Source organism: Oncorhynchus nerka, linkage group LG1, assembly GCF_034236695.1.
Source record: "Oncorhynchus nerka isolate Pitt River linkage group LG1, Oner_Uvic_2.0, whole genome shotgun sequence".
NCBI lineage: Eukaryota > Metazoa > Chordata > Actinopteri > Salmoniformes > Salmonidae > Oncorhynchus > Oncorhynchus nerka.
The window spans coordinates 3,485,001-3,506,945 of NC_088396.1; positions in this window are offsets into that span (position 1 = coordinate 3,485,001).

Below are 21,945 nucleotides of genomic sequence, written 5' to 3' on the forward strand. Positions count from 1 at the left end.
GGGAACCGTTTGAGCTACAAATTGATGTCACCAGCATCAAAAAGGAAGATTGTAAGTGAGAGGGATAACTTGGCCCGAAATCTGTCTTTCCAGCAGGTGGCAATTTTGTTTGTTTTTCTCTCGCCAAGCGAGGAGTTTAAGTATGGAGGTCAATGAGAGATTGTAGAATTTAGTTAACAAAAAAGGGGAAAGGGGAGACTCTCACAAACTTGAAGGTGTCGGTTGTTCTGCACTACGACGCACACAAGCTTCAGGGGAGTTGTCTTATTTATTGTCTGTCTGTTTTGCCATGTACAAATGTATTATTCAATGCATTTCTATGGGCTAAAGCAGTAAAGGCCAAATTCAAAGTTTCATCCAATATTTTTTATATACAGTACCATTTCAAAGTTTGGACACACCTACTCATTTAAGGGTTTTTCTTTATTTTTACTATTTCTACATTGTAGAATAATATTGAAAACATCAAAACTATGAAATAACACATATGTAGTTACCAAAAAAGTGATAAACAAATCAAAATATATTATATATTTGAGCTTTGCCTACATGACAGCTTGGCATTATCTCAAGCTGGAATGCATTTAAATTAACAGGTGTGCCTTGTTAAAGTTAATTTGTGGAATTTCTTTCCTGTGTTTGAGCCAATCAGTTGTGTTTTGACAAGGTAGCGGTGGTATACAGAAGATAGCCCTGTTTAGTAAAATACATGAAGGTCAGTCAATTTGGAAAATGTCAAGAACTTTGAAAGTTTCTTCAAGTGAAGTCACAAAAACTATCAAGCACTATGATGAAACTGGCTCCCATGAGGTCCGCCATAGAAAAAGGAAGACTCAGAGTTACTGCTGGTGCAGAGGATAAGTTCATTTGAGTTACCAGCCTCAGAAATTGCAGCCCAAATAAATGCTTCACAGAGTTCAAGTAACAGACACAGCTCAACATCAACTGTTCAGAGGAGACTGCGTGAATCAGACCTTCATGGTCGAATTGCTGGAAAGAAACCACTATTAAAGGACGCCAATAAGAAGAAGAGACTTGCTTGGGCCAAGAAACATGAGCATTAGACTGGGGAAAAACTGTCCTTTGTTCTGATGAGTCCAAATGTGAGATTATTGGTTCCAACCGCCATGTCTTTGTGAGACGCAGAGTAGGTGAACGGATGATGTCTGCATGTGTGGTTCGCACCGTGAAGCACGGAGGAGAAGGTGTGATGGTGTGGGAGTGCTTTCAAGGCACACTTAACCAGCATGGCTACAACAGCATTCTGCAGCGATACGCCATCCCTTCTGGTTTGCGCTTAGTGGGAGTATCATTTGTTTTTCAACAGGACAATGACCCAAAACACACCTCCAGGTTGTGTAAGGGCTATTTGACCAAGAAGGAGAGTGATGGAGTGCTGGCCTCCACAATCACCCAACTTCATCCCAATAGAGATGGTTTGGGATGAGTTAGACCGCAGAGGGAAGGAAAAGCAGCCAAAAAGTGCTCAGCATATGTGGGAGCTCCTTCAAGACTGTTGGAAATGCATTCCAGGTGAAGCTGGTTGAGAGAATGCCTAGAGTGTGCAAAGTTGTCATCAAGGCACAGGGTGGCAACTTTAAAGAATCTAAAATCAAAAATATATTTTAATTTGTTTAACACTTTTTTGGTTCCTACATGATTCCATATGTGTTATTTCATAGTTTTGATATTATTCTACAATGTAGAAAATAGAAAAATACCTTGAATGAGTAGGTGTGTCCAAACTTTTGACTGGTACTGTATTTTTGTCCCATATATCTACAGAGTACTAGCCCTTATCACAACAGCTAGCAACAATGAAGGCCTCTTCGTTGCACATTGCCCCCTTCTCGTGAATCTTAACCTGAAGAGGCAGGCTCAAGTCCAGCCACTAAGCGACAGAACATCCCCCCATTTTGAGCATGTCGTTCAAAATCAGGAAATGCCTCAAGGACCAGCCAAGTGACAGCTGTAGCATAAACATCCAGGCAATCACCAGGTTTCCTTGGACGAGCATTGACGTAGGTCTGGAAGAAGGGCAGAGAATGTTTGTGGCCAAAGACATTGTTGAGGTTGTTCTTTACAGTCACATAGTTTTTCTAAAAGGCAGGAGTGAGACTGTCCCAGAACATGAAAGTTGCATCAGCAAAACATCTGGGTAGCACTGAGGCTAGGACTACTGTTAACTCAGTTCCGGAATCAGTAGACAAAGCTTGCACAGGTGGATGAATTACTTTCTGTAGAGCAAGGACTGGATGGAGAAAGATAACTATTTATCAGTTTTAATGGTCAAACTACATTGAACACCATCAACCATAAATCAAGACAGTCTGTCACTGCCAGTTTCAATAAAGTGTATGCTTCTCTCCAAACAATTAAAGGATTGGCCAATAGGGAAACAGATAATTAGTTAACAGTTATTTCCTCAATCGCAGATTCACCAGATATTAGCAATGCCAATGCCGTATAAATGCCATATAAAACAGGTTAGTTCAGTTTAACAAAATATAAATGCTCAAAAAATAATCTTACTACTGTAAGTTTGGAGTTTTTGAAAACAAGTAAAACACTATTCAAGTAGGTAAGATTGAGAGTTGGAATATTTATTGGTAATAATTAATAAGTAGGAGACTTACAGTATGTACTGGAACAATATTGGCCCTTTCTGCTTACCAATATTCCAACGAGGCAGTTAATTAGAATAGTTGAGTTTTGGATTACGTCCTAACTCTGACTGAAAGCAACCTTCAAGGTGTTTAGCCAACCACAGAGAGACAAATACAACCAATTCAGCTGATTAGTTGAACCACATTTTGAGAGAGAGATATTTTTATTTTGCAGTTTTTCAACAGAACATTGTACAAGTGGCAGCAACATGCTGAATTGTGAGTAATTATTACTTTTGAATCTTACAATTTGGCAATACCAACACAATAAACAACAGATATATTCATCTTTCATTTCAGATACGCAATGAAATATGAACGTAAAATAAACAAGGTTAATCTTCTACTTTTAAGCAGACAAACCATGGCTAAGATGGGAGCATATGGCGGTATGGATCAGATTGTTGAAGAGATCTTGAAGAGATCTCTCCCTGCGTGTGTAGTGACAGTACAGGTCAAGATTGGTGCATCTGAGTAGGAGGTGTAGTCTGTGCCAATATGTTCTGCTCATCTCTGGACACTCAATTGTATCAGATCGTCCCTTTGTTTGCCACGCATGCCACACCAGCATGTTCCTTTTTTTGTGGAGATTATATATTTATTTTTTTAGACAAAAGACAAACACATTAACGTTTCACATACATGGATCCACTAAAGTCGACATGATGTTGGCGGGGACTTTCAACATGAAGAGGTGACTTGGTGAAGTGTACATGGAGCACTTTGCATTTGTTGGGGTAAAGATCTATGTGGCTCCCCACTGACAAATTCTTCAGGTCAGCCAGGTCCTCTTAGATGGTGAAAGGTGATGTTAGTGGTCTGGTTTCTAATAAATGTAGGTCGTCCAAAAACGTATTTTGCTTGACTGCTGTTTGCCTGGTTGCACTGTTGATAAATGCTTTAAAAAAATCAGCGGGCCAACAGAGTTCCTTGAGGTACAAGCTATATTGAGACTATATCAGACATCAAACCAAGATACCTCACCACCTGTCCGTTAGAGAGGAAGTTGCCTTTCCATCTGGTAAGCGGTGGTCGAAGCCTGAGGCCTAACATCCTGGTGATGGTGAGGTTGTGGCAGACTTGATCAAAGGCGTTGCTAAAGTCAGTCATCACCAGGGAGCAGATGGGACCATGCTTATCCTAGGACTTGAAGAGCTTGTCGGTTAGATCCACTAGACAGTGTGTGGTTGATCGGCAGTGCTTGACTTGGGCAGGAGCTCACCGGAGTACCGGCACCTCAAATTTCCTACTGCTTGAGCTCCTGTTCCTCTTATAGAATATTAGTTTAAAAAGCCATGTTGATCGACCTTGTAGCCATTCATTGGTTGGTTGTCAATCTAGGGTAGGATATCGGTAAGTGCCTATTCAGTGATAAAGCTCTCAGGCTCAATTTCACTGATGGAGGGTGGTTGGGTATTAGGTAAGGGTTTGGGTTAGGGTTGTGTTACGGCTTTATGCCTTCAGCAGCTTTCTGTAAACTTTCCAGGCTTGGACAGTTGGAGACAGGCATGCTGGTAAAAAGGAAGGCAGCAGTGCTGGGTTGATGGTTGATTTGATTTGATTCGATTTGATTAGTAGAGGGAAACCGTAAAAACTACTTGGTAGCGTAGCCCTTTCCTACAGTCAATGGCCAAAATCACCCTCTTTGGTCTCATGCAATGACCAAAAGCATCCTCTTTGGCCTTATCGGTGGAATGTTATTCATATTTTTCATAATTTCATAATTAAGAAATATTTCTGGGGTTTTTAATGCTGAAAATCCAGTGTTTCTATATCAAACAGGTATGTTATATTTCAGTCTTCTGTGATGTAAATAAAGTGTAATATTGGGATACAAACTCAAATTGAATATATTTCAAGGCTAAATCTGACATGGTACAGGTGTATTATTTTTTTAAGCTCATAACCATGTGTGTGATGTACAGTATATACTTTTGTTTCAAAGTAGATTTGTTTAAGACTACCAAGAATCACTCTGTGTGACCCTGATTCAGCCCACTGCAGTAAAAGGTTCAACCATTCAAAAGATAGAGCCACATTTGTAGGAAGAAAACAGAAACTGCTTTGTTTATTACAACCGCATCCAGCGCCTACCGGATGTTACTGACCTACCGGATGTTACTGACCTACCGGATGTTACTGACCTACCGGATGTTACTGGACTACCAGATGTTACTGACGTACCGGACGTTACTGACCTACCGGACGTTACTGACCTACCGGACGTTACTGACCTACCGGACGTTACTGGACTACCGGATGTTACTGACCTACCGGACGTTACTGACCTACCGGACGTTACTGACCTACCGGATGTTACTGACCTACCGGACGTTACTGGACTGCCGGATGTTACTGACCTACCGGACGTTACTGACCTACCGGACGTTACTGACCTACCGGACGTTACTGACCTACCGGATGTTACTGACCTACCGGACGTTACTGACCTACCGGACGTTACTGGACTACCGGATGTTACTGACCTACCGGACGTTACTGGACTGCCGGATGTTACTGACCTACCGGACGTTACTGGACTACCGGATGTTACTGACCTACCGGACGTTACTGACCTACCGGACGTTACTGACCTACCGGATGTTACTGACCTACCGGACGTTACTGGACTACCGGATGTTACTGACCTACCGGACGTTACTGACCTACCGGACGTTACTGGACTACCGGATGTTACTGACCTACCGGACGTTACTGGACTACCGGACGTTACTGACCTACCGGATGTTACTGACCTACCGGACGTTACTGACCTACCGGACGTTACTGGACTGCCGGATGTTACTGACCTACCGGACGTTACTGGACTACCGGATGTTACTGACCTACCGGACGTTACTGGACTACCGGACGTTACTGACCTACCGGACGTTACTGACCTACCGGACGTTACTGACCTACCGGACGTTACTGGACTACCGGATGTTACTGACCTACCGGACGTTACTGACCTACCGGACGTTACTGGACTACCGGATGTTACTGACCTACCGGATGTTACTGGACTACCGGATGTTACTGACCTACCGGACGTTACTGACCTACCGGACGTTACTGACCTACCGGACGTGACTGACCTACCGGACGTTACTGACCTACCGGACGTTACCGACCTACCGGACGTTACCGACCTACCGGACGTTACTGGACTACCGGATGTTACTGACCTACCGGACGTTACTGAACTACCGGACGTTACTGACCTACCGGACGTTACTGACCTACCGGATGTTACTGACCTACCGGACGTTACTGACCTACCGGACGTTACTGACCTACCGGACGTTACTGACCTACCGGACGTTACTGGACTACCGGATGTTACTGACCTACCGGACGTTACTGACCTACCGGACGTTACTGACCTACCGGATGTTACTGACCTACCGGACGTTACTGGACTGCCGGATGTTACTGACCTACCGTTACTGACCTACCGGCGTTACTGACCTACCGGACGTTACTGACCTACGGATGTTACTGACCTACCGGCGTTACTGACCTACCGGCGTTACTGGACTACCGGATGTTACTGACCTACCGGCGTTACTGACTGCGGATGTTACCCTACCGGCGTTACTGACGTTTACTGACCTACCGGACGTTACTGACCTACCGGCGTTACTGACCTACCGGACGTTACTGACCTACCGGATTTACTGACCTACCGGCGTTACTGGACTACGGATGTTACTGACCTACCGGCCTACTGACCTACCGGCGTTACTGGACTACCGGATGTTACTGACCTACCGGCGTTACTGACCTACCGGCGTTACTGACCTACCGGACTGACCTGACTGGACTGCCGGATGTTACCCTACCGGCGTTACTGACCTACCGGACGTTACTGACTACCGGACGTTACTGACCTACCGGACGTTACTGGACTACCGGATACCGGATGTTACTGACCTACCGGACGTTACTGACCTACCGTTACTGACGTTACTGACCTACCGGATGTTACTGACCTACCGGATGTTACTGGACTACCGGATGTTACTGACCTACCAGGCGTTACTGACCTACCAGGCGTTACTGACCTACCGGACGTGACTGACCTACGACCCTACCGGCGTTACCGACCTACCGGCGTTACTGGACTACCGGATGTTACTGACCTACCGGACGTTACTGGACTACCGGACGTTACTGACCTACCGGACGTTACTGACCTACCGGACGTTACTGACCTACCGGATGTTACTGACCTACCGGATGTTACTGACCTACCGGACGTTACTGACCTACCGGACATTACTGACCTACCGGACGTTACTGACCTACTGGACGTAACCCTGGTTTTATGAACCAAGCGCACATTTTCTCTCGTGACCCCATTTTCAAATCAGGCGACCCCACATGGGAGACCCTGAAGTAGGGACTGCGTTACTTTTGATAGTGCTATGTTAATTTAATTAGCTGTACCTTGTCTATCGCCTGGTGTAAGACCCTCTATGCGGAAGGTTTCCTCAATTTGGGAGAGGATGACTGTCTTTGATATTCTTACGCCACTGGGCTATAATATTTAGCAGATAATACAATTCCATAATAAAATAGAACACGAAAATGATGTTCTGGCTTTGGTCTCCTTATTGAAGATATTGTACTTTCTTTGTTTGGCAGTCAGTTTCAAGGGCCTACGTAGACTGATTCCAAAGATAATACTTTCTTGTCACTAGTGCCTGGGTGTTGTATAGAAACACATGTAAACTCGCTACATTTGAATTTCAAAGAACATCACAAAAATATGCATATCAAATGAAAAAGGTTATAGCATAGCAATTACAATACCGTCATAATCTATCTTCTGGGAGTTACAGAACATTTTTGTATCTTTTCATTAGCTAGAACACAGCAGGTACTATCAGAACTGTAACATGTAAGCAAGACGAATGCATGGTGATGACGACGGTGATAAGTACTCCACAGTTTGTCTAGAATGATCTATTGAGACCAATAGGAGGTAACGGTGGTCTCACACACAAAAGCACACACACAAACAGAGTGAGATCTTTAACTTACTGAATACTTTACCCCAAACTATTGAACTTTTTTAAAGTCCTCTTGCCCCTAATTCAATTACTCCCAATTAGCACGGCAGGATTCTGCATATCCAAACAGTGTTACCCGCATACAATTTGGCCCACGCTTTCATGTTTTAAGTGTGTGTGGCTCCCTTAATAACAATTGTCAGTTAAAATGAAAATACAGTTCTTGTAAGTCAATTGAATTGGATCTTGTCACTTTTCATCGTGGTCGTGTTTTGATCCTTGTTGAGTGTTTGCCGCTGTTTGGTAGCCTCCGGTTCGCGCCTGGCTTTACTGCAAGCTGTGCCCTCGACCTCACCAGGGCCAAACGCATCTAGACCTGGTCGGAGTCAGAGCAAAGAGGAAAAATGCTTTGAACCCTGAGTGCAATAGCAGAAAAAATATCAAGCTAATTTGGCATTGGTAGATTTATTTAGAAATGCGGTGCATCAAATATTTTTTCTCTCTCTCTCCCTCTCTCTCTTTCTTTCTCTCACACTCACTTCCCTGTTGGCTGCGGATAAAGTCTTGCTAAAGTTGCTTTGGCCTTGGCTGTCAGATAGGGAAGTGTAATGCAGTGCCACATGTTTCTGAATGGCTGATGTGAGTGTTATTAAGAACCAGCTAAAGTGGATGAGGGGAGCTAAATAGCTGCTTTGATAATGAAAAATACTCTAAAGTAGTTTCTTTCTGATTTGGCATCACTGCTCAACTGAATTAATTGATAAGTGTACAGGAAGGTGCCTTTTTTGGTTATCTCTGTTAGGAAATGTGTATTAATGACAATGAGGCACCAAAATGTTTGTTTTTTGGGGGGGCAGTGAAACATGTACATTTTCCCATCAGCATGCACAAAAACAGTTGTATGAGTGAGATGAGAAACAAAATCATCCAAAATAATCTAATTTCGATTCTTACTCTCACTGTAGAAATCTGGGAAAAACAAAAACACATTTTTCACATCCAGAAACATATTCATCAAGGTTTTCTGACATATCCATACATTTGTTAGTGTTACCTATATAGCACAGAGATAAAAGGTAGGAAGTGTCTAAAATAGTGAGGGATTTGTAGCTAGATGAATGAAAGTAGTAAACGGTGTGGTCAGGAAGTGCTACATAGGCCCCTGAACCCCAGCCCTGGCAACCCGAGAGGAAATGGGGGGAAATTGAACATGCAGCCTGGCTACCTACGTCAGGGGTCTGAGGCACATCTTTATTCACTGAAAGCCGCTTGCTGCTAAAGCACATTCCCTTCCAATCCATTAGAGCTCCCCATCCCCTTTCCCTTCATCGGCCCGTCCTTAATTTGACAATGACAAAGAGCCACTTGCCGATTTTAAATTTCATAATTTTAATCTGTCAAGGCTGACATTTAATTAGTGCCTTCCTAATCTGTGTCCGCCTTGCTTTCTGAAGGGCAACTTTTTTGTTCAATGTGGGTGCCGCCACGCAATTTTGTCGCCGGTGCCGAGGAGAAAAGGAGAGGGGAGTGGATTAATATATATGTACATTACCAGCTGCTACTAAGACAATATACAGCGAGCAGGGCCATCAGTGGTCTAATCTAGACAGATGAGGTTAATAATATTTGGGAAGTGTTGCTCTATTAAGCATGGAGCTGATTAGGACCTGACTGGGGATCTCTCCTTCATGAGGTGCTGATTGGGAACCCGACAGGCTTTTGTTCTGTTCTGTTGGAGGAGAGACACGAGTAGAGGAGAGGAAGAAAGGAGGAAAGGGGGGAATATTTTCACCGACTTTTGTGTTTTCGTTAACAATGAGGACAGTCTTAATGAGAATCTTTACAGAGCCAGATAGGGTTGATACGAGTCAAACACCCACTGATAACTTTGTTACATTTGTGGTGGATGTTCTTCCTTGATGCGTTTGATGAGTTTTAGATCAGAGTCTATTTCGCCTTACCGTTTGTACTTGTTATGACCATTTCGATACAATTTTGGTCAATTTCCCTCATTAGATGACCTTCTATTGGTAACATAGAGAAATTCCCCCCATTTACACACTATGTTCTGGCCTCTAAGCCCGTGGCATAGGAGACTGATCCTCTTATTCTTTTCACATACTCAATTTCCCAGGTTTCTGTGAAAGATGCTATTGATTTGAAAATCAATCTGGAGGCTACTGAGAGGAGATGGGGAGGAAATGGTTGGGAATCAGACCTGCTTGAAAGGTGTCAGGTGCTGCAGGTGTGTGTGTGTGTGTGTGTGTGTGCAGGTACGTGTGTGTGTATGTGTGTGTGTGTGTGCGGGTGCGGGTGCGTGTGTGTGTGTGTGTGTGTGTGTGTGTGTGTGTGTGTGTGTGTGTGTGTGTGTGTGTGCGGGCGTGTGTGTGTGTATATGTGTGTGTGTGTGCGGGCGCGAGTGTGTGTATATGTGTGTGTGTGTGCAGGCGCGCGTGTGTGTGTGTGTGTATGTGTGCGGGCGCGTGTGTGCGTGTGTGTGTGTGTGTGTGTGTGTGTGTGTGTGTGTGTGTGTGTGTGTGTGTGTGTGTGTGTGTGTTTGTATGTGTTTGTGTGTGTGTGTGGGCGTGTGGGCGTGTGTGTGTGTATATGTGTGTTTGTCTGTGCAGGCGTGTGTGTGTGTGTGTGTGTGTGTGTGTGTGTGTGTGTGTGTGTGTGTGTGTGTGTGTGTGTGTGTGTGTGTGTGTGTGTGTGTGTGTGTGTGTGTGTGTGTGTGTGTGTGAGAGAGAGAGCGAGAGAAGGAATGAGAACCGGTGTGAGTCTTCTCCACAGCCTGCTCAGTGGTCAGGGCCCACTAGTGGCTGGCTGATGTCTCTTTAATTCCTTAGAGACACACAAGAGGTGGAGGGATGTTTTCTCCTGAACTTCCATAAATCATATCACAGCAATTTTGAGATCAGAATTTTAACATCCATCATTTTAATTTGAACACTTTCTTAGTGTGTATATGTGACCCACTGAAATAGTGTGATCAACTAACATGCCAAGAGTGTTGAGTCCATAACACACCATGGTTGTTGAAAATCCCGACTAAAGTTAACACTTTATTAGAGCTGATGTTGTTACACTTTCTCAGTGTTAGTGATGTATGGTGTTACAGTAACTTGTTTTGGGTCTTTGTTTTAACATTGTAGAGTGATTGTTAGAGGTACCTGTACCACCCATGACTGTGCTTGCTAGTGACATTGTTGACATTGTTGCGTTCAATGGCATTCAGTCCTGAAGCCTTCACCAAGTAAGTGCCTAAGTGTATATTTTACTTTAAAATATAATTTCTTATGACAATACATGCACATTTTTGACATTATCATACTTCGACAGCCTAGTATTACCCTAACACAGTGGCCTAAAACTCCTTGTTTAGAGGCGACATCAGCAAATCATATTATGCTGGTTTGCAAAGTGTTAAATAGTTCCTATTGTAATCCAGCAGAGTTAGGATATCAGCAATTTGCACAAACTGCAGGTAGAATGACTGACAATGTAGGAAAATCTGATGAATGGCACTATCTAAACCATGTAAATTGGAACAACCATCTCAGTAATGGGTGAAAGAAGTCAAACCACTTACAGAACGGATTGGCTTATAAAAACATGTTATTTATCTGCGTGTAGTATGAGATCAATTAATCAATCAATGTGCATGCAGAAACGTAGATATTAAAACAAACTATTCTAAAAAGCCAACAAAGCATGCTGGGAAATATGATAATAAGGCCCCTCCCATGTCTTTTTCACTCTGAGAGTAACAACAACATCACCTGGGTAACACTGGTAACATTTATTTACCGCAGGTGGCACCAATATCAATCCCACTGGTGTTAACCCCACTAGAATCAACACTCAGATATAACACTCACAACACTTTTTACCTCAACACTGAGATTTTAACATGTGCAATTTGCTGTGTAAAACCCCCAGTGCTAGACTAGGATTACTGGGTTGTTTCGTGAGAATTTATTAACTGGCTATTTATCAATCAATATAATCATGGTGATTCATGAACATTTCTCTTGACACACCTGGCGGGTCCTCTTAAGGCTTTGACACTCCTCACCCAAAACAGAAGGAAAGGACAGAGAAAGACAGGAAAAGAGAGGGACAGGAGAGATTGGAGTAGAGGAGTGGATGGCATTTAAACAGGCATGAGAGAAAGAGAGAGACCGAGAGAGAGGGAGGGAGAATGCTCCCCACATGTGCTGCTGGACAGAAACAGAACCAGAGCTCTCTCTCCATAGAGTCAGAGCTGGAGTACACTCAAACACCACAGGGAAGAGAGATAATGGTGAAAAACACCCACCTGGTTAACATGTATAAATCATATGTCTGTGTGTGTGTCTGTGTGTGTGCGTGTGTGCATGGGTTTGTGTGTGTGTGTTTGTGTGTGTGTGCACGTCTGTGCATATAAATCACACTGAGGACCTAATTGGTCATTGATAACGGGCTAATTTCCTGCCGAGGATTATTGTAAGTCACCTGGGCCTCCTGCGGCCGAGTTCCAAGTGATAACTGCCAAAAACTGAAGATCTCAAACAGCACTGTGTACTACTCCATTCACAGAACAGTGCAACCTGGCTTTAACCAGAGTAGAAAGAAGAGTGGGAGTGCACTTCTGAAGGCACTGTAGTTGATGATTTGTCTAGATTCGCATCTTGTACACAATTAAAATGAGCGTCACTGCACAGCTATTTTCATGTCTCTCCAGAGATGATCGATCAGGTTCAAGTCTGGGCTCTGGCTGGGCCACTCAAGGACATTCAGAGACTTGTCCCAAAGCCACTCCTGCGTTGTCTTGGCTCTGTGCTTTGGGTAGTTGTCCTGTTGGAAGGTGAACCTTCGGATTTTGGGGGGGATTTTGCTCTGGCATGTATTGTCAACTTAAATAGACAGGTATGTGCCTTTCCAAATCAATGTCCAATAAATTGAATTTACCACAGGTCAAGTTGTAATCAAGTTGTAAAAAAATCTTAAGGATGATCAATGAAAACATAATTTTTTATTTTACCTTTATTTAGGTATGCATCTGCACTCTAAATAATTATGTGAATAAGATATTTCTGTTTTTATTTTTTATACATTTGAAAACATTCTAAAAACCTGTTGTCATTATGTGGTATTGTGTGTAGATTGATCATTTTTTATTTGTTATTTAATCCATTTTAGGATAAGGCTGTAACAAAACAAAATGTGGAAAAGTCAAGGGGTCTGAAGACTTTTCCAAAGCACTGTATATATACAGTACAAGTCAAAAGTTTGGACACACCTATTCATTCAAGGGTTTATTATTTTAATTTGACCAGATAGCCCTATCTTCTGTATACCACCCCTACCTTGTCACAACACAACTGATTGGCTCAAACGCATTAAGAAGGAAAGACATTTCACTACTGAACTTTTAACATGGCATACCTGTTAATTGAAATGCATTCCAGGTGAAGTTAGTTGAGAGAATAGCAAGTGTTCAAAGCTGTCATCAAGGTTAATGTTGGCTACTTTGAAGAATATAAAATATAAAATACATTTGATTTGTTTAATTGGTTACTGCATGATTCCATATGTGTTATTTCATAGTTTTGATGTCTTCACTATTATTCTGCAATGTAGAAAATAGTCAAAATAAAGACAAACCCTTGAAAAAGTAAGTGTGTCCCAACTTTTGACTGGTACTGTATATACAGTTGAAGTCAGAAGTTTTACATACACCTTAGCCAAATACAAACTTCTTAAGGCTAGGGGGCAGTATTCGGGAGTTCGGATGACTGACGTGCCCAAAGTAAACTGCCTCTTACTCAGGCCCAGTAGCTAGGATATGATATGCATATAATTGGTATAATTGGATAGACAATACTCTGATGTTTCCAAAACTGTTAAAATAATGTCTGTGAGTATAACAGAACTCATATGGCAGGTGAAAACCTGAGGGGAATCCATCCGGAATGTATTTATTTTGAGGTCACAGGCCATTCAAATGCTTGTGTATAGCATATTCAAAGGAATTCCTCTGAGATTGCAGTTCCTATGGCTTCCACTAGATGTAAATAGTCATTAGAAAGCGTTTCAGGCTTGTTTTTTGAAAAATGAGTTAGTGGTTGTAGTTTTTCAAGGTGTCTCTCATTTTGACTGTAGTCTTGTGGCGCACGTGGATGAGGGTGCACACTTTGTTATATATCTCCGGTATTGAACATACTACATTCCGTCAGGTTTGTAGTCCTCCTTGCTCGCACACACTTTTTCAGTTCAGCCCACACATTTTCCATAGGATTGAGGTCAGGGCTTTGTGATGGCCACTCCAATACCTTCCTTTGTTGTCCTTAAGCCATTTTGCCACAACTTTGGAAGTATGCTTGGGGTCATTGTCCATTTGGAAGACCCATTTGCGACCAAGCTTTAACTTCCTGACTGATGTCTTGAGATGTTGCTTCAATAAATCCACATAATTTTCCTCCTCATGATGCCATTTATTTTGTGAAGTGCACCAGTTCCTCCTGCAGCAAAGCATCCCAACAATATGATGCTGCCATCCCCATGCTTCAAGGTTGAGTTGATGTTCTTCGGCTTGCAAGCCTCCCCCTTTTTCCTCCAAACATAACGATGGTCATTATGGCCAAACAGTTCCTTCAGACCAGAGGACATTTCTCCAAAAAGTAGAATCTTTGTCCCCATATGCAGTTGCAAACCTAGATTTTTTATGGCGGTTTTGAAGCAGTGGCTTCTTCCTTGCTGAGCAGCCTTTCAGGTTATGTCGAAATAGGACTCGTTTGACTGTGGATATAGATACTTTTGTACCTGTTTCCTCCAGCATCTTCACAAGGTCCTTTGCTGTTGTTCTGGGATTGATTTGCACTTTTCTCACCAAAGTACGTTCATCTCTAGGAGACAGAACGCATTTCCTTCCTGAGCGGTTTGATGGCTGCTTCGTCCCATGGTGTTTATACTTGCGTACTATTGTTTGTACAGATGAACGTGAACGTGGTACCTCCTGAAATAATCTGTCTGTAAACAATTGTTGGAAAAATTACTTGTGTCATGCACAAAGTAGATGTCCTAACCGACTTGCTAAAACTATAGTTTGTAAATAAGAAATTTGTGGGGTGGTTGAAAAACGAGTTTTAATCACTCCAACCTAAGTGTATGTAAACTTCCGACTTCAACTGTATAATAATACCACTTAAGATTCCTTCCATCTGTCGAATATACAGTATATTGCCCAACAATGACCAATTTAAACACTTATTTTATTTTATTATGTTAATTAAAAAGAGTCAGTATGTGCAATCCCTGACAGTAGAGGTGTCTGGGTGGCTGCATTTTCAGCTCCCATGCCCATTCCCAACCAGTGTCAGCACTATGTGTCCATGCTATGTGCAATCAACTGGTATAACTAGTGTTTGTGAAGGGAATATATTTGTATATTATTATTAAGAAGTTCTGTCTAGGGCTAGTTCTACCTTGTGAGATAGATGAGACCCTTCGAAAGTATAAATCAGTCATTTGTCCTGGCCAGCGTGATTGGCCTACCTCAGCGTGATTGGCCTACCTCAGCGTGATTGGCCTACCTCTTGTTTTTTTTTAAGCCAAATAAAATGAATAGGTTATCCCTCTCAGGGTTAATAAAGAGAAAAACGACATAAAAAGCACTTGCCATCACTGTGTTAATTGAGAGTAAAATGAATTTGATTATTTCGGCTTTAGTTATCATTATGGTATATTAAAGAGAGAGATTTGTTCAAGTCTCCATATAATTCTCCAATTAAATAAATGCAAACAGATGTAGGCCCATAACCACTGGAGTAGCCTACAGTTCCGTTGTAGTGCATGCAACCACATGTGGGGTGCACTCGTTTTGACCACCCGAGTACAGAGCCAGGGGATCTCTAAGACCTGAGTGGTTTAATGACTTGTAACATCAATGCAACATCCGTACCGGAATAGCCAAAGCGAGTAGGGCTCCCTCCCCTCCACTCCCATCTCCAGTAACCCCCCAGCTCTATTCCCCTGTACTAGCTCAACACATAGGCCTACATACAAAGATTTCAGTAAAAACAATTTTTTACAAAACTATAATACAAAAACAAAATAAACACAGTAATCAGATAATATTTACACATGAATACGGCTTAGATATATCACTTATTACTTATCAAAAATCAACATAACGTATAGAACAAATAACAAATGATCAGTCTGAAAGCCCCAAATTCCACACATTCCACACACCCTATGCAGGAGAATCTGTCCCCCATACCTCCTTGAATACAGAAAGTTTCTTCCATTTACTGTAAGTTATCTTTGCACAAGGAATGTATGAGGACAACTCCCTTTGCCACATTTGTTTGCTCAGAGAATAATTACTCTTCCAATTAAGAGTTATACATTTATTAGCAGTTATAATTGCCAATTTATACTCTTTCTAGTTGGCAATAAAGACATATCTCGTAGAAGTACTAGTGAGGGAATTATTGGAATAGTCAAAGAGATCAATTGATATATGATTTGAAATATGACATCCTCTGACATGTCAAAAACATATGTACAAGATTCCCCACGTATCACTTTGAAGATGCAATTTTTTTTATTGTGAAACAAACAAGAAATATGACAAAAAACAGAAAACTTGAGCATGCATAACTATTCACCTCCCCAAAGTCAATACTTTGTAGAGCCACCTTTTGCAGCAATTACAACTGCAAGTCTCTTCGGGTATGTCTCTATAAGCTTGGTACATCTAGCCACTGGGATTCTTGCCCATTCTTCAAGGAAAAACTGCTCCAGCTCCTTCAAGTTGGATGGGTTCTGCTGGTGTACAGCAATCTTTAATTCATACCACAGATTCTCAATTGTAATGAAGTCTGGGCTTTGACTAGGCCATTCCAAGACATTTAAATGTTTCCCCTTAAACCACTCGAGTGTTGCTTTAGCAGTATGCTTAGGGCCATTGTCATGCTGGAAGATGAACCTCCGTCCCAGTCTCAAAATTCTGGAAGACTGAAACAGGTTTCCCTCAAGAATTTCCCTGTATTTAGCTCCATCCATCATTCCTTCAATTCTGACCAGTTTCCCAGTCCCTGACGATGAGCAACTCTGGAGCTCTGTCAGAGTGACCGTTGGGTTCTTGGTCACCACCCTGACCAAGGCCCTTCTCCCCCGAATGCTCAGTTTGGCTGGGAAGCCAGCTCTAGGAAGAGTCTTGGTGGTTCCAAACTTCTTCCATTTAAGAATAATGGAGGCCATTGTGTCCTTGGGGACATCCAATGCTGCAAACAGTTTTTGGTTCCCTTCCCCAGAATTGTGCCTCAATTCCTTCAACCTTCAATTCCTTCCTTCAACCTCATGGCTTGGTTTTTGCTCTGAGATGCACTGTCAACTGCGGGACCTTATATAGACAGGTGTGTGCCTTTCCCAATCAATGTCCAATAAATTGAAGTTACAACAGGTGGACTCCAATCAACTTGCAGAAACATCTCAAGGATGATCAATGGAAACAGAATGCATCTGAGCTCAACTTCGAGTCTCATAGCAAAGCGTCTGGACACTTATGTAAATAAGGTATATCTGACTTGTATTTTTTATACATTTGCACACATTTCTAAAAACATGTTTTTGTTTTGTCAAGGGGTAGTGTGTGTAGATTGGTGAGGATTGTATGTGATGTTAGAATAAGGTTGTAACTTAACAAAATGTGGAACAGGGTAAACGGTCTGAAGACTTTTCGAATTAACTGTTTATCTCTCCAACCTGTGAGAGCTAGTATCAACCCCCCCAACCCCAACTGAGAGAGTAAAATAACCCAGGCTATCGTCGTAAATACAGCTATGTGGTAACACATTCCCACTTACCAAACCCTGCTATGAATCTCCCGAGATTGGATTGGAATGATTGGAATTATACAAATCAAAAGGAAGTTGTGTATTGCTCTGTTGTTTATCAATATATCAAGACAAACTATGATATACAGGCGTAAGGTGAGCCCTTTGACGGCTCAATAGGATAAAAGTTTTGCTTAGACATCCCCGCATAATACCACTGCATTGGCCTGACTAATTTATGGCTAACTGATATATGGGTCCTGTTTAGAAGGACGTGCAGTTTATAAAGGCTTCATATAGCCTTCATAATGCCTTCATAAACATGAAATAAATGTGTTACAAATCATCTATAAAAGCATGTTATGCTTAATAAAGGGTTCATAAATGTGGCATAACTGTGTGACATAATCACCAATGTCAAATGTGACATAACCCCCTATGATGGATATGGTATTAACATGTGCTTTCTAAAAGGTGATATGTTGAAGGATGGCATTACACATTACACCTAATCTCATTACACCTAATCTCATTACACCTAATCTCATTACACCTAATCTCATTCCCCCTAATCTCATTCCACCTAATCTCATTCCACCTAATCTCATTCCACCTAATCTCATTACACCTAATCTCATTCCACCTAATCGCATTACACCTAATCTCATTCCCAGGTTAGGTTTTAAATCTAATTAAGAAGATCAATTGTGGAAATGGGCAGGGTTTAGCCATAAAATATATATTTTTCAAAATGTGTTAACTACTGACGATGACAAATACTTTACTCAGGTCACTCCCACTAAGGCCAACTTTGTTTTGTATTTCTTTTTTATTTCACCTTTATTTAACCAGGTAGGCTAGTTGAGAACAAGTTCTCATTTACAATTGCGACCTGGCCAAGATGAAGCAAAGCAGTGCGACAAAAACAACACAGAGTTACACATGGGATAAACAAACATACAGTCAGTAACACAATAGAAAAATATGTATACAATGTGTGCAAATGAAGTAAGGAGGTGAGGCAATAAATAGGCCAATAGTGGTGAAGTAATTACAATTTAGCAATTTACACTGGAGTGATATATTTGCAGATGAGGATGTGCAAGTAGAAATACTGGTGTGCAAAAGAGCAGAAAAACTGAAACAAATATGGGGATGAGGTAGGTAGTTGGTTGGATGGGCTATTTACAGATGGGCTGTGTACAGCTGCAGCGATGGGTAAGCTGCTCTGACAGCTGACGCTTAAAGTTAGTGAGGGAGATAGAGACTTATGTCTTCAGTGATTTTTGCAATTCGTTCCAGTCATTGGCAGCAGAGAACTGGATGGAAAAACTTTGAATGGTTGATATCCCACTCCCCCACTGAAAGATCAGCCACAAAATGTGGGCACCATTGATAACATGTTGTAATCAAGCTCTGGTCTCCAACATGGGAACAGAAGAGGACTAGCCGGTGAGGTAGTCTCAGGTTGGACTTCTCCAAATCATCTTGGTTCTGACACAGAAACACAACCTTTGCAGGTCCATTAACCTGTTAGGGATGATGCGAATTTTCGCAGCTTTTTGTAAAAAAAACGCGCAACATTTCAACGTCCTGCTACTCATGCCAGGAATATAGTATATGCATATGATAAGTATGTGTGTATAGAAAACACGCTGAAGTCTCTAAAACTGGTTAAATCATGTCTGTGGCTATAACAGAACGTGTTTAGGAGTAAAAATCCCAAGGAAAACTGTTCACCAAAAACACAAAAAAAATATTCATTTACATATCTTTCAGGAACCTGTGGATCATGAGAGAACCTTCATAAATCAGCAAAACATCAATAACATAACCTATTTATTGACACTTTATGTAGTAACCTGTAATACTTAGTTTGAAGTGAGACACCTTTGGCCATTCATAACACATCCATAAAGACTCTATATCGCATGACACTGTACTTCATTTAAAGTCAGACCCCTTTGGCCATTCATAACACATAACGTACATAAAGGCTTACTGATGTAAACCCGAACGTATTAACACTTAGGGAATGAACACTAACAGCTTAAACAAATAAAGACATGTTCAAACCATACATTTCCTTTTATTTGTAAAATGTTAAAACAGTACAAATACATTAAGTTTCAAAAAGTCCAGCGACGCAATTACATTGAATGTCACACAGGGCTGTGAATAGTGTAGCTTGACCCTGAGCTGGCGGACAAATGTTTTTTTTTTCTCTGCCTGCTGGAGGTAATTGCATGTTGGTTTACGAGAGGGACAAGACTTTGTCTAGTTATTTCCTTTCTTTAGCCACAGAACCCCTAGCATCAATAACTATAACTCATGGCTCAATCCGGGGCACAGAGCTTGATGGAGATCAACATTAGATATCATTGTATGCTGACTACATCTGACTTTATTTAATTGAACCAGAACATTCTCGGTATTTTCTTTTACTACCGTTGAACACATATGGGGCTGATTCAGGCTTGAAAGTGAATTTGGAGAAAACTTTACTTTCTACATTTGAGAAGAATGTTATGTGAAGACATATGAAATACCTGGATGTACGGATTCCACGTAAACTGGAGGAGGAGACCGAAATGAATGACTTTCCTTTAATAGATAAGATTGAATAGGATGTTCAGAGATGGAGATCTCTCCCCATTACTATGTTAGGTAGGGTCAACATAATTCAAATGAATATATTACCAATGTTGATATATTTATTCCAGGCCCTGACAGTTTCAATTCCATCCAACTTTTAAGTAAGATAAATGTCATGCTCTCCAACTTTATTAGGAATGGAAAGACCGAAAGAGTCAAATTGACTGTTTTACACTTTTACTTATGAAGATGTATTACTGGGCTGCACAACTGCGTCCATTTAAACAATGGACAGCAGACTCTCCTTGAGCATGGAGGAGCATGGAAGCCATAATTGTAGTACCTTGTGACCTACAATATATTCACTGCTTCATGTCCACGGCATTTAAGAAAGAAAAAACAACAGACAATCCAATGATTCTCAATTCCATTCGTGTTTAGCTAAATGCACATACATTAATTAGGTGGAAAGAACCAATATTGCCAGGCACCTCTATTTGGATGAACCCCACCTTACCTCCAGTGTTTAAGTCCTGGTTCCAATGGCATCATGCATTTTGAAAATGTGTACTATGATGGATCTCTACTGTCATTCAAACAATTACAAGGCCAATTGATTTAAGTTCTTACAAATCAGAAATCTTCTTCAATCACTTCCACAGAATCTGGATGAACCTAAGGCATCCAGCTTGAAACAAACGACTGACAGAAGCTGCTATGCCAAAGAAGGTGATTGCCAGCTTACTGTATATCAAGGGTTGATCGAACCTCTACCTGATGGTTGAGAACCTGTAAGATGAAAATGGGAAACATATGTAAATGAAGAAATTGAGGAGAACCATTGGTTACGCATAATGTGAAAATGTTCATACCTACTCTTACAACCTAAGACGAACACGATTGCAATTTAAGATACTTCATAAGACGGACTCTACTCCCACCAGAATGCATCTAATGCAGGCAGAAATGTCACATCTATGTTGGAGATGCAAAAATCACAAATCACCTATTACATATGTTGTGGTCCTGTGATAAATTTCCATCATTTTGGGATAATGTACAGTATGTGCCATCATTTCATTGTGTTTAGGAACTTATAACCATCCATCTCCATGATTATGTCTGTTGGGAAATGTAAATATTGGTGCTCAATATCAAAGGAAGTTTTGTCATCTAGGTCTTAATTGCTGCAAAACAAATGTAGAGCCATCGATTGGAAAGCCTCATACTCACACACAAAAACAAACTGGAGGACTGAACTATTTATCTATATACCGTTGAATTTGGTATATTGTAAAGACAAAAAGCGGAAGTGTTTGGTGAAATTTGTAAACCGTATGTGTGGTATAGTGAGCGTTTTGTTTTTGTGTTTTTGTGTTGTTTGTGGGATGTTTTGGAAAAACAATGAGATAAAAAAAATGTCAAAAAAGACAGAAAAGGGGGACAGTGAAGGAATGTGTCTGAGAGGGTAGAGACCTGTGGATGGGCATAGAGTCAGTGTGGATGGTCTGTGGGAGAGGGAGTGTGTGAGTGTATGCATAGTTGCAGCTCAAATACACTTCCCAAGACAGTGGTCTCATACAGTGAAGTACAGTGACGTTGAGCTAATCACATGAATAAAATGCAGCCTGTAGCTCATTACAAACCCTATTATCCATTAATTAACATGATTACAACGTCTAATAGAACCCAGTAGCCCTCCCCTAACCCCTCTGTCTCTTTTCAACTAGCTCCCTGATCCTCAGTCCCTCCCGTACGTCTCAACATGAAAAGAATAGCACATCAAACGAGGCCTGCTTTCTGGCTCAAATGTGTTGGGGATTCGCAGGTGTAGAATCACGC